We start from the raw sequence: 13,114 nt of genomic DNA on the forward strand, positions 1-13,114 counted from the left end.
AGACTGCTGGAAGGGAGGGTCTGGTTCAGGCACTAGGGGGAGGGCTAGAGATAGGCTATGGGAGGGTTGGTTAGGGTTAGGCACCAGGGGGATTGTTAGGGATAGGGATTAGGGTTAGTCATGCTTAACTCCAAAAGCTCTACAGGATCCGCCAGAAGTCATCAGGACATCACCACCGGACCTGGAAGACACCGCGGTGGAGCCGCCGTACCGGGTAAGTCACTGCTAGGCCACCAGGGGTATTTTATCACTTTTCTAATCATGTCGACAATTTATCAGTGTCAACATAATAAATGTGGTCAATGTTGACATGCCAAGTATTTAGACATTATTATAATGCTGACATTCTCATGTCAACAAAATATACCACACCCTTCTAAACCATGTTAAGCAATTTTCAAACAACTCATGGCTAATTGAATCTGCCCCTATGTAACTCTTAAGAACCACAAACGTCAGAGCCTGTGCTTCCTTTAAATGCACAAGTAATAAACCATTGCAAGAAAACCCAGATTCCCTGTTGATCAAATACTGACTACCTTAGGAAAGGCAAAACATTTTGCCAAATTGGACTAAGCGCAAGCAGATCAGTAGCCGCCTGTGGACGATGTTGCTGATGCATAAAGACAATAAATCAAATAATTATTCACAGATGGGGCTTTCAGAGCTACCTGCTTGCGGCTCGGTGCATCCATTGCACCAGACGTGTCTCAGACACTGACGGATGAGATTCTCTCTGATCTTCCAGGTGTTGTCCCAAATTATTGTTAATGTTTTAATTGGAGCAGACTCAATTCAAACATTAATTGAACAACTCAGGAGTTTTGCAGAGATTTGCTGATGTTTAACTAAAGCATAAGAAACAAAAATGCCGTCTTTTTCACAGACCAGAGTTTGAAGTTCCTCCCAAAAACTTTAGTTTTATAAGCAGAGGGCACAGTAATAATTCATATGACTACTACTAAATCATTATTATCCGAGTATTTATATTAGCGTGGAAGGGACAGTTGAAGACTGTCGAGGCTCCAGTTCTTGCTATTACAGTAGATAGAAAGGGCTAACGGTTAGCCGCTAACCGCTTTTGACAATGCGGATCACTGTTGGCAGTATAAGCATGATAGTTATGTAGTGTATGTGGCACCTTATTTTACCTCACCTCCTTGTTTTAGGTGACTACAGGTACATCAATGGGAGGTTGTAATTTAAAGTTAACAACCCTTTTAAATTTATGACATAGAACAAGAAGAATTGTGATGCTGCAGTTTATATAGAAGAGTCATTGTGCTATTTTTCAGTGTGGAACCTTCCAGGCATGAAGGGTGTCCTGTTGTGCTCTCTTTCATGGCACCACAATGGTTCCGCAGCGCCTTGTAAATGAGTAGAACAGGAAAACAGTGACTCACTGTACAAAACAATGCAGGACAAGGACATGGTTTATGAACATTGCTGCATCTGCGATCATAACACTCAAATAAGCAGCAGGGCGGCAGCAACCAAGGTTTAGGTACCGTTGTAAGGAGTATGTGATAGTATAAGTAAGTGAAAGGAGAAGCACATGAGGAAAGAGGGCCCTGCTCGTGAGAGCTTACATCCTAAAGGGGCGGGTCAGACAGACAGGGGTGACACAGATGGGTTAGACAGTGAGGAAAAAGCATGGAGCAGTGGGTTATAATTAGGGGTGAGCGGGTTCGGATTTCTGAAATCCGAACCCCCCCGAGCCCGCCGATCTGAGTCAGGCTCGACTTTTCCCGCCTGACTCGGATCTGAAAACGAGGCAAAACGTCATCATCCCGCCTTCCAGGTCTCGCGGGTTTTTGATTCAATATAAGGTACCCACGTCGGTGCCATTTTCTCACTCGGCTGTGGACAGTGAAGAGGGAGGGTGGGAGTTAGGGCTGGCTGGGCTGTGTAGTGTAGTGTTGTGCTGTGCTGCGCTGTGCTGCTGTTGTCCATAGGGGCTGTGTCCACTCCTCCAAAGTCCAAAGGGGCTGGCTGGACTGTGCTGTGCAGTCAGTTGTCCATAGGGGCTGTGTCCACTCCAAAGTCTATAGGGGCTGGCTGGACTGTATTGTGCAGTCAGTTGTCCACCCCCCCGAGCCCCCCCGATCCGAGTCAGGCTCGACTTTTCCCGCCTGACTCGGATCTGAAATCGAGGCAAAACGTCATCATCCCGCCTTCCGAGTCTCGCGGGTTTTGGATCCTATATAAGGTACCCGCGTCGGTGCCATTTTCTCACTCGGCTGTGGACAGTGAAGAGGGAGGGTGGGAGTTAGGGCTGGCTGGGCTGTGTAGTGTAGTGTAGTGTAGTGCTGCTGTTGTCCACTACTTCAAAGTCCATAGGGGCTGGCTGTGTTGTGCTGTGCTGCTGTTGTTAATAGGGGCTGTGTCCACTACTTCAAAGTCCATAGGGGCTGGCTGGACTGTGTTGTGCAGTCAGTTCTCCATAGGGGCTGTGTCCACTCCAAAGTCCTGTGCAGTGTCCCAGTCCTAAAGGGGTGATGTAGTGTTGTCCAGGGGGTGCTCTGTCCATCAGGGGTGCTCCCCCCAAGTGCAAAAAAAATAAATATTTTTTCTGTGTTTGTGAATTGTGTGCACTGTGGCTGCACATGCATCAACAAAGGAACAGCGCCAAGCGTGCGCCTGCATCATAAGTAAAGGGCCGGCTGGCTTGTCCGTTAAAGGGTGGTGTAACCCTCAAAGTGAGCTCCACAAAAAATGTAAAATTCTCCTTTTTTTTCTGTCTTTGTGAATTGTGTGGGCTATAGCCGCACCTGCATCCTCAAAGCAGCAGCGACAAGCGTGCGTCTGCCTGTTAAAGGGTGGTGTAACCCTCAAAGTGCACTCCAACAAAAATAAAATATTTTCTTCTGTGTTTGTGAATTGTGTGCACTGTACGTGCATCCTCAAAGCAGCAGCGCCACGCGTGCGTCTGTCAAAGGCTGGTGTAACCCTCAAAGTGCGCTCCACAAAGAATAAAAAATTTCTTTTTTTTTCTGTCTTTGTGAATTGTATGCACTATAGCTGCGCATGCATCAACAAAGGAGCAGCGCCAAGCTTGCGCCTGTGTCCCATAAGTAAAGAGCCGGCTGGCTCATTTCTTAAAGGGTGGTGTAACCCACAAAGTGCACTAGTCTCCAAAAAAAAATAATTATTTTCTGTTTTTGTGTGCGCCTTAGCCGCACGTATATATTAATATAACATAAATGGAGGACCAAACTTTCTCCGATAAAAATAAAATAGGGAAAGATCAAGAACCACTTCCTCCTAGTGCTGAAGCTGCTGCCACTAGTCATGACATAGACGATAACATGCCATCAACGTCGTCTGCCAAGGCCGATGCCCAATGTCATAGTAGAGGGCACATACAATCCCAAATGACAAAGTTCAGGAAAATGACCTTAAAAAAAAACATTTAAATCATCTGAGGAGAAACGTAAACTTGCCAATATGCCATTTACGATACGGAGTGCCAAGGAACAGCTAAGGTCTTTCCCTATGTTCATGACTACTGGTTCAGCTTCACATGACGATGGAAGCCCTCCTCCCGCTAAAAAAATCAAACGAGTTAAGCTGGCAAAAGCACAGCGAAGAACTGTACGTTTTAAGAAGATATCACAAATCCCCAAGGAGAGTCCAAGTGTGGTGGCGGTTGCGATGCCTGACCTTCCCAGCACTTGACGGGAAGAGGTGGCTCTTTCCACCATTTGCACGCCCCCTGCAAGTACTGAAAGGAGCACCCACAGTCCACTTGCTGATATGCAAATTGAAGATGTCACTGTTGAAGTACAACAGGATGAGGATACTGGTGTAGCTGGCGCTGAGGAGGAAGTTGGTGAGGAGGATTCTGATGGTGATGTGGTTTGTTTAAATCAGGCTCCGGGGGAGACAGTTGATGAAAAAGCCCATCACGGTTATGCCTGGGCAGAAGACCAAACATTCCACCTCTTTGGTCTGGCAATATTTCTATCCAAATCTGGACAACAACTGTCTTGCCATATGTACCATATGTAAAGGTGAAATAAGTAGGGGTAGGGACGTTAGCCACCTAGGAACATCCTCCCTTATACGGCACCTGCAGCGTGTTCATAAAAAGTTACTGTCAAGTTCAGAAACTTTGGCTAAGACCGTAAGCAGTCCAGGGACCCTTAAATCCCATTGTCCTGTTGTATCCAAGCGCCTGCAAACCACACCGTCAACTCCCTCCTCATCAATTTCCTCCTTCAGGATCGGAAGTAGTCCTGCAGGCCATGTCACTGGCATGACTGACTCTCCTATACGGGATTCCTCCGGAGGATCCTGCATTGCTACGCCTACTGCTGCCGTTGCTGCTGGGAGTCGTTCATCATCCCAGAGAGGAAGTAGGAACACCACTACTTTTACTAAACAATTGACCCTCCAACAGTCCTTAGCGAGGAGGATGAAGTAAGACAGCAGTCATCCTGAAGCAAAACGTATAACTGAAGCCTTGACTGCTATGTTGGTGTTAGACGTGTGTCCGGTATCCGCCATTAGTGCAGTGGGATTTAGACAATTGATGGAGGTAGTGTGTCCCCGGTTCCAAATCCCGTCTAGATTCCACTTCACTAGGCAGGCGATACCGAGACTGTACAGAAACGTCAGAAAAAGTGTCCTCGGTGTCCTAAAAAATGCGGTTGTACCCAATGTCCACTTAACCATGGACATGTGGACAAGTGGAACAGGGCAGTCTAAGGACTATATGACTGTGACCGCCCACTGGGTAGATGTATCACCTTACGCAGCAACAACAGCAGCATCACCAGTAGCAGCATCTTAGAAATGCCAGCTCATTCCAAGGCAGGCTATGCTGTGTATCACCAGTTTCAGTAAGAGGCACACCGCCGACAACCTCTTTGAGAAACTGAGGGAAATCATCGCCCAGTGGCTTACCCCACTTAGACTCTCCTGGGGATTTGTGATATCTGACAACGCCACCAATATTGTGCGGGCATTACATCTGGGCAAATTCCAGCACGCCCCATGTTTTGCTCACACAATAAACTTGGTGGTGCTGAATTTTCTGAAAAGCGACAGGGGCGTGCAGAAGACGTTTTGGGTGGCCCGAAAAATTTCTGGCCACTTTCGCCATTCAGCGACTGCGTGCCGAAGACTGGAGCGCCAGCAAACACTCTTGAACCTGCCCCGCCATCACCTGAAGCAAGAGGTTGTGACGCGGTGGAACTCAACCCTCTATATGCTTCAGAGGATGGAGGAGCAGCAAAAGGCCATTCAAGCCTATACATCCACCTATGACATAGGCAAAGGAGGGGGTATGCACCTGACTCAAGCGCAGAGAATGATTTCCGTGTTGTGCAACGTTCTCCCGCCCTTCGAACTTGCCACATGTGAAGCCAGTTCAGACACTGCCAGCTTGAGTCAGGTCATTCCCCTCATCAGGCTTTTGCAGAAGCAGCTGGAGAAAGTGAAGGAGGAGCTAAGATGGAGCGATTCCGCTCGGCATGTGGGACTTGTGGATGAAGCCCTTCATTCGCTTTGCCAGGATTCCAGGGTGGTCAATCTGTTGAAATCAGACCACTACATTTTGGCCACCGTGCTCGATCCTAGGTTTAAAGCCTATGTGGTGTCTCTCTTTCCGGCCGACACAAGCCTGCAGAGGTGCAAAGACCTGCTGGTGAAAACACTGTCAGCTGAAGCGGAACGTGACACGTCAACAGCTCCTTCTTCATTTTCTCCCGCAACTGGGGCTGCCAGGAAAAAACTTGGGTATCCTAAGCAACCCGCTGGCAGTGATGCAGGGCAGGCAGGATCAAGTTTGGACATCTGGTCCGGACTGAAGGACCTGGCAACAATTTCTGACATGTCTACTGTCACTGCATATGATACTGTCACCATTGACAGAATGGTGGAGGATTACATCGGTGACAGCATCCAAGTAGGCATGTCAGACAGTCTGTACCTGTACTGGCAGGAAAAAGAAGCAATTTGGAGGCACTTGTACAAACTGGCTCTATTTTACCTGAGTTGCCCCCCCTCCAGTGTGTACTCCAAAAGAGTTTTTAGTGCAGCCGGGAACCTTGTCAGCGAAAGGCGTAGGAGGTTACTTCCACAAAATGTGGAGAAGATGATGTTCATAAAACTGAATTATCAACTCTTCCAGGAAGACCAGCCTCCAGAACGTACAGAGGGACCTGTGGTGGTGGATTCCAGTGGGGACGAATTAATACTCTGTGAGGATGAGGATGTACACAACACTGAAGAGGGTGAGGAATCGGTGGATGAGGACAACATCTTGTCTCCGTAGAGCCAGTTTGTGAAGGGACAGATTAATTGCCAGCTTGTTTTGTGGGGGCCCAAACGAACCAATCATTTCAGCCACAGTCGTGTGGCAGACCCTGGCGCTGAAATGATTGGTTTGTTAAAGTGTGCATGTCCTGGTTATACAACATAATTCCAAGGACAATTCCATCTTGCACCTATTTTTTTTCTTTGCATTATGTACTATTTGGGGCATAGTTTTTCAAACTGCCATCCTGTCTGCCACTGCAGTGTCACTCCTAGATGGGCCACGTGTTTGTGCCGCCCACTCGTGTCTCTTAGCATAGTCATCCAGCTACCTCGGTGCAACCTTTTGGACATAAAAACACTATTGTGAGGTGTGAGGTGTTCAGAATAGACTGGAAATGAGTGTAAATTAAGGTTATTGAGGTTAATAATAGCATAGGAGCAGAAAAACTCACTAATTCTGTGATTTTAGCTGTTTTTATGCTTTTTTTCAAAAAAATACAGATCCAAAACACAAAACCCAGAACTCAAAACACGGAAGGGTGGTTTTGGCAAAACCAATCCAGATCCAAAACACGAAGAAAGATTCAGATCCTAAACACAAAACACGAAAAGTTATGAGTGCTGGATGGCTTTGATGATTAAGTGAGTTTTGAGAGCCTGTATGAAGTTAAGTATAGAGGTAGAAAGTCTAATAGGGAGAGGAGGAGAATTCCAGAGGAAGGGAACATCACAGATAAAACCTTGGAGGCGGGAGTGGGAGGAGGTTCTTTTTCTTATGCTTGTTAGTTTGCCACCTGCACGAAGGCTTGGGTTGCCATGCCCGACGATCATTTTTTCTTTAATTAGATTTACTCTCTGCTCCATCAGCCCATCCTCTGGATAGGATTCCCAACACTGAAAAGGGGATGGTGTTACAGAAAAATAGTTTAGTGGTGCTAATCAGCACATCACCAACTTTTCAGTGGATCAGACTCATTTAAATTGGCCACTAGCAATGACCAAATACAAGCTTTCTGCATGTTACGCCACATAAGGCGTGACGTTGTGTTGGCTTAGGAGTTGCCAGATGGGAAAGAGACAGAGAGGATTAGTACGTATGTATTACATCTGGACATTTTACTGAACATTATTACAAATGAGCATCTTACTCGGGGCAATCAATGGACATGTTATTGGATATCGCCAGCATAATATCGGGCATGTAATATGCTAATAATGGACAGCTTACTACACATTTCCAGTATAGTTGGTCACCCTCTTCTCATGGACATCCTTCATTCCCTTGGTCTTCTGCTGTTGTCTGTCCCTTTCTCATTCAAGGTGTTTCTAAAACCCTTAGCCATTGTTTTATTATCTTCCACCTTGACTACAGCAACCTACTGCTATCTAACCTTCCCTTCCCCATCTTTCACCATCTACAAACCATCCTAAATGCTGTGGCTGGACTATTCTTCCTCTTTATCACTTCTCCACATCCAATACAGCACTCTGTAAATTCCTATACAGCACTCTGTAAATCCCTACACTGGCTGCCCATCACCTCAATAATACAATTAAATATACACAACCTCAGTTTCAAAGCCCCTACCAACTACTGCACATCATACACCTTTGTCCTTGTAACAAAGTACCCTCCATATTGCTCTCTTATATTTCCCTATGACCCCACCTCCTCTCTGATAACCATTTCTCGCACCTACCTCCAAAATTTCCCCCATGCTACCTGCCACCTATGGAACTCCTAACCCTTCCTGTTCAGACTCTCCCCCAACCTTCAAACTTTTAAGTGTTCTCTCAACACTCACCTGATATTATTGTCTCTGAGTGTCAGTAGCACCTCACTTTCTCCAGAGCTTTCTCCCTCACTCCTGGCCACCACAATGGGTTATCAGCTGCTCCAGAAAACCTTTGCCTCTTTCCCAGCAATCTCTGCCTGCTGCAACTGTTAAGGCCCCCATATATCAGCAATTGATTTCAGCAATCGTGCAATCTGCAATCGATTGAAAAAAGGAAAGATTTTTATACACAATCGATTGCAGATTGCACGATTGCTGATGTATGGGAGCCTTTAGCTGCCAGACTCTCTGACGGATGAGCTCTCTAACTCTCTTATGCTGCCAGACTGACAGACTCTTGGCAGGCAGAGCTCACACTTATAAGCTCTCCCTGTCTTCCTGTCCGCTCCTCACACTGCGGTTTAGTCCATAAAAGCAGCTGAGCACGAGGCAGTTCTAGAAGCTTCTGATCTCCACCGTCTCCTTAGCGTTACCTCAGGCTCCTTCCCAAAGATTACCTATGGATATACCTTATCCATTAAAGTAACAATAATATCTAACACAACTACATAAAGCTATATATGTGAAGTTACACTTGAATATAGGTTCAACATAACTTCTTTGGGTTTACATAAAATACAAGAATGCATACATCTATGAATATATTTACAAATATAGGCCCCTGATTCAGATGTGGACGGTATTGCACAACTGCAGGGAAGCGGCTGTGTTATACTGTCCACATAAATGCAAACGCAGCAGGAGGTGTCTGTAGTAAATAGACACCAACTGCATACATCTGCAATACAAGAGCGGCGTCCATAGATGCTGTTTCGGATCACAATAGCGACCTCAGTCAGGCTGCATAAGCTTATAACAAAAGATGATGATAATAACGATACTGGTGGGTATTTTAATGGACATTATTGCTACTGTTGGACATCTTATTGTGTGTTATACTACTAATAGGGGATTGGTATGAATGATCGCCAGACATATATCCGGCGGTTGAAATCCTGACGCCGGAAGACCGGCAGCAGTGAAGATCCCGACAGGTAAGTAAACTAACTAACCTAACCCTCTCCCCCCCTAACCCTAACCCTCCCTTAGGGGTACCTAATCTTAACCTCCCCCCCAATGCCTAACCCTAACCTCCCCCCGTAAGTGCCTAAACCTAACTCCCATGTCCCCATAGTCTAAACCTGACTCTCCCGGGGGGCCTAACCCTAACCTCCCCCCGGGGGTGCCTAACCCCCCCTTCCCCTAGCCTAACCCTAACCCTCCCAGGGGGGTGCCTAATCCTGACCACCCCCTCTAGTGCCTAACCCCCCCAGTAAGTACCTAAACCTAACTCCCCCGTCCCTGTAGCCTAAACCTATCCCTCCCAGGGGGTGCCTAACCCTAACTTTCCCCCGGGGGTGCCTAATCCTAAACCCCCTTCCCCTAGCCTAACCCTAACCCTTCCAGGGGGGGTGCCTAACTGTAACCCCCCCAGTAAGTGCCTAAACCTAACCCCCCAATCCCCGTAGCCTAAACCTAACCCTCCCGGGGGGTGCCTAACCCTAACCTCCCCCCTGGGGGTGCCTAACCCTATCCCCCCCTTTTCCTAGCCTAACCCTAACCCTCCCGGGGGGTGCCTAACCTTAAGTTCCCCCAGGAGCCCCTAACCTAACCCTCCCCTCCCCGAGGCTGTCCACGCCTGCCGCCCAGCTTACCTTCGTTTGGTATGCCGGGCGTTGGGCTCCTGGCGTAGGGATAATGATAGGCAGCGGAATTTTGACGCCTATCATTAGTCTCCTGTCGGGATTGCACAGTCGGGAAGCTGGCAGTCGGCATTATGACCGTCGGCTTCCTGACTGCATACCTACTAATAGACATTTTCTAGGTACTGCAGCAACTAGCTTTTGTCATATAGCTTTTTAATCAACTAGCACCGTGCTGCTCTTCAATTGTATAAGTAATGAGTGTACGGGGTCAGGACAGAGTGAACCACTGCATCCACAAGAGAAATATAAACTAAAAATGTTTTGCATCTGCACACAGGATAAACATGTCTAATAGATATTCACAATTGTTTGTGCCCTTATTATTAATAAAACAATTTTTCAAAGTTTCTTATTCATTCAAATAAATCTAAGAATTCAGATAAAACACATCCAAGTAATTCATTTTACATTTATGTCCATAAGTCTTTATTCCTTTCCACTTACGGAAATGACTATTTAATATATTTTTATACCCATTGAAATAAATTGTTGGCATTAGTGTCTGTACTCACTAGGAAGATAAATAACTCTATAGGACGGTCTGTACCACATTAGTTTGGTGTATCGAAGCCACCTACTAGCATTTAATTGAAGTTCAAAGAAAAGATAAAAATGAGAAAACGTGAGGGAAATAATAGTAATTCTGTTACAAAAATTTAATTTTGCATTTCATGAAGAAAGTAACGAAGGTGTAACCCATACAGACATAGGTATGTTTACCATTTACTCCTATTTATCTACCTAACTCTTCTATGAAGGAGATTAAATTCTAAGCAATGGTGGCAAAGTACCACAGGAACTGCCTGGCGAAGGTACTTTGTGGCCTGTAAAATCACTAATTCACCTTTGCACAAACTAGAGGAATGCAGGAAGTTCATTGATGTTGGATACCTTAATCTACCTTGATGTGCGCAGCGGAACATTGTGGCGGCACTTCATGTAGAATTGAATCTCCGCCTATGGGGGCTCAACCAAATGCCGGTTTTGAGACTTGAAAATGGAAAAATTACTCTGCCTAGTTTTCCTGGTTTCAGTCTGGCTTTAAATGAACAACGTTCAAAGAGTAGACTGTTAATTCCAGGTCCACCCTACAGTAGGATCACCCCCTTTAATTAATTCCACCTTCTCCATATTTCCCCTAAAGTACTGCTCAGCTTACCCCCTTCAATTAGTCTGGGATAAATGGGACTTTGGTTATTGTTAGAAGTGGAGTGCACTACTGTTCAGCCTCCAACAACACGGCTCCTCAAGGGACACTATTGTTTCATTATCAAAAATGACGCTGTTATACTACCTGCACATGCACTGCGCCAACTTGGTTTACTGTGTTTGAGCGATACAGTGGAGGATAGCTGTCCTCCCCATAGCTCCTGAGACAAGTAATCACTGTTACCTTGATTCCAGTACTTGCACCATTACCCAGTTTATGAGTCAGTAACTGGCTGGCGAGCCGCCAAACACATGCTCTGCTACAGTCTCTGCTTCATGCAAGGACATGACCAGTGCAACAGTGAGTACTGCTGTACACCAATAAACACACAAGGTAAAGCTCCACTGGACTGTAATAACAATTATATGCAATTTGTGTGTTAGAAATTATCTAAAGGGTGGTCAGAAAGTCTCTGTACATAAGGAAAATTCCATACTTAAAAATTCCATACATAAGAAAAATTCCATACATAGGGAAAATTCCATACATAGGGAAAATGTCATACTTAGGGAATATTCCATACATAGGGAAAATTCCATACTAAGGAAAAGTTCCATAAATAGTGAAAATTGCATAATTAGGGAAAATTCCATACCTACATAGGGAAAATTATATACTGTACATAGGGAAATTTCCATACTTAGGGAAAATGCCATACATATGGAAACTTACATACTTAGGAAAATTACATACATAGGCAAATTTCTACAGTTAGGGAAATGTCATACTTAGGGAAAATTCCATACACACTGTAGGGAAATTTCCATACTTAGGGAAATTCCATACATAGGCACAAATCCATACATAGGGAAAATACCATACTTAGGGAAAATTCCTTACTTAGGAAAATTCCATACATAGGGACATTTCCTTACATAAGGAAGATTTCATACATAGGGAAAATTACATAAGAAAAATTAGATACTTAGGAAAATTCTATACTTAGGGAAAATTCCATACATAGGCAAAATTCCATTCATAGGGAAAATGTCATATTTAGGGAAAATTCCATAAATAGGGAAAATGTCATACTTGGGGAAAATTCCATACGTAGGGAAAATGTCATACTTAGGGAATATTACATACATAGGGAAAATTACATACTTAGGGAAAATTATATACTTAGGGAAAATTATATACCTAAGGAAATTTCCATACTTAGGGAAAATTCCATACTTAGGGAAACTTACATACAGGAAAATTACATGCATAGGCAAAATTCTATAGTTAGGGAAAATTCCTTACATACTGTAGGGAAATTTCCATACTTAGGGAAAATTCCTTACTTAGGAAAATTCCATACATAGGGCAAATTACATAAGGAAAATTACATACTTAGGAAACTTACATACTTAGGAAAAATTCCATACATAGTCACAAATCCATACAAAGGTAAAATTACATACTTAGGAAAATGCCATAAATAGGGAAAATGCCATAAATAGGGAAAATGTCATATTTAGGGAAAATTCCATACTTAGGGAAAATTCCATACATAGGGAAAATGACATACTTAGTATGTAATTTTTCCTATGTATGGAATATTCCCTAAGGGAAAATTATATACTGTACATAGGGAAATTTCCATACTTAGGGAAAATTCCATACATAGGGAAACTTACATATTTAGGAAAATTACATACAGGCAAAATTCTATAGTTAGGGAAATGTCATACTTAGGGAAAATTCCATACACACTGTATGGAAATTTCCATACTTAGGGAAAATTACATATATGGGCACAAATCCATGCATAGGGAAAATTACATACTTAGGGAAACTTCTTTACTTAGGAAAGTTACATAGGGAAAATACATAGGGAAAATGTCATACTTAGGGAATATTCCATACATATTCCATACATAGGGAAAATTACATACTTAGGGAAAATTATATACTTATTGACAATTACATGCACAGGCACAAATCCATACATAGGTAAAATTTCATATTTAGGGAAACTACTTAGGAAAATTTCATACATTGGCAAATTTTCTTACTTAAGGAAGATTTCATACATAGGAAAAATTACATAAGGAAAATTACATACTTAGGAAAATCCCATACATAGGGAAAATGCCTTACTTAGGGAAAATTCC

The sequence above is a fragment of the Taudactylus pleione genome, unplaced genomic scaffold, assembly GCF_031769625.1.
Source record: "Taudactylus pleione unplaced genomic scaffold, aTauple2 ptg000070l, whole genome shotgun sequence".
NCBI classification, from domain to species: Eukaryota; Metazoa; Chordata; class Amphibia; order Anura; family Myobatrachidae; genus Taudactylus; species Taudactylus pleione.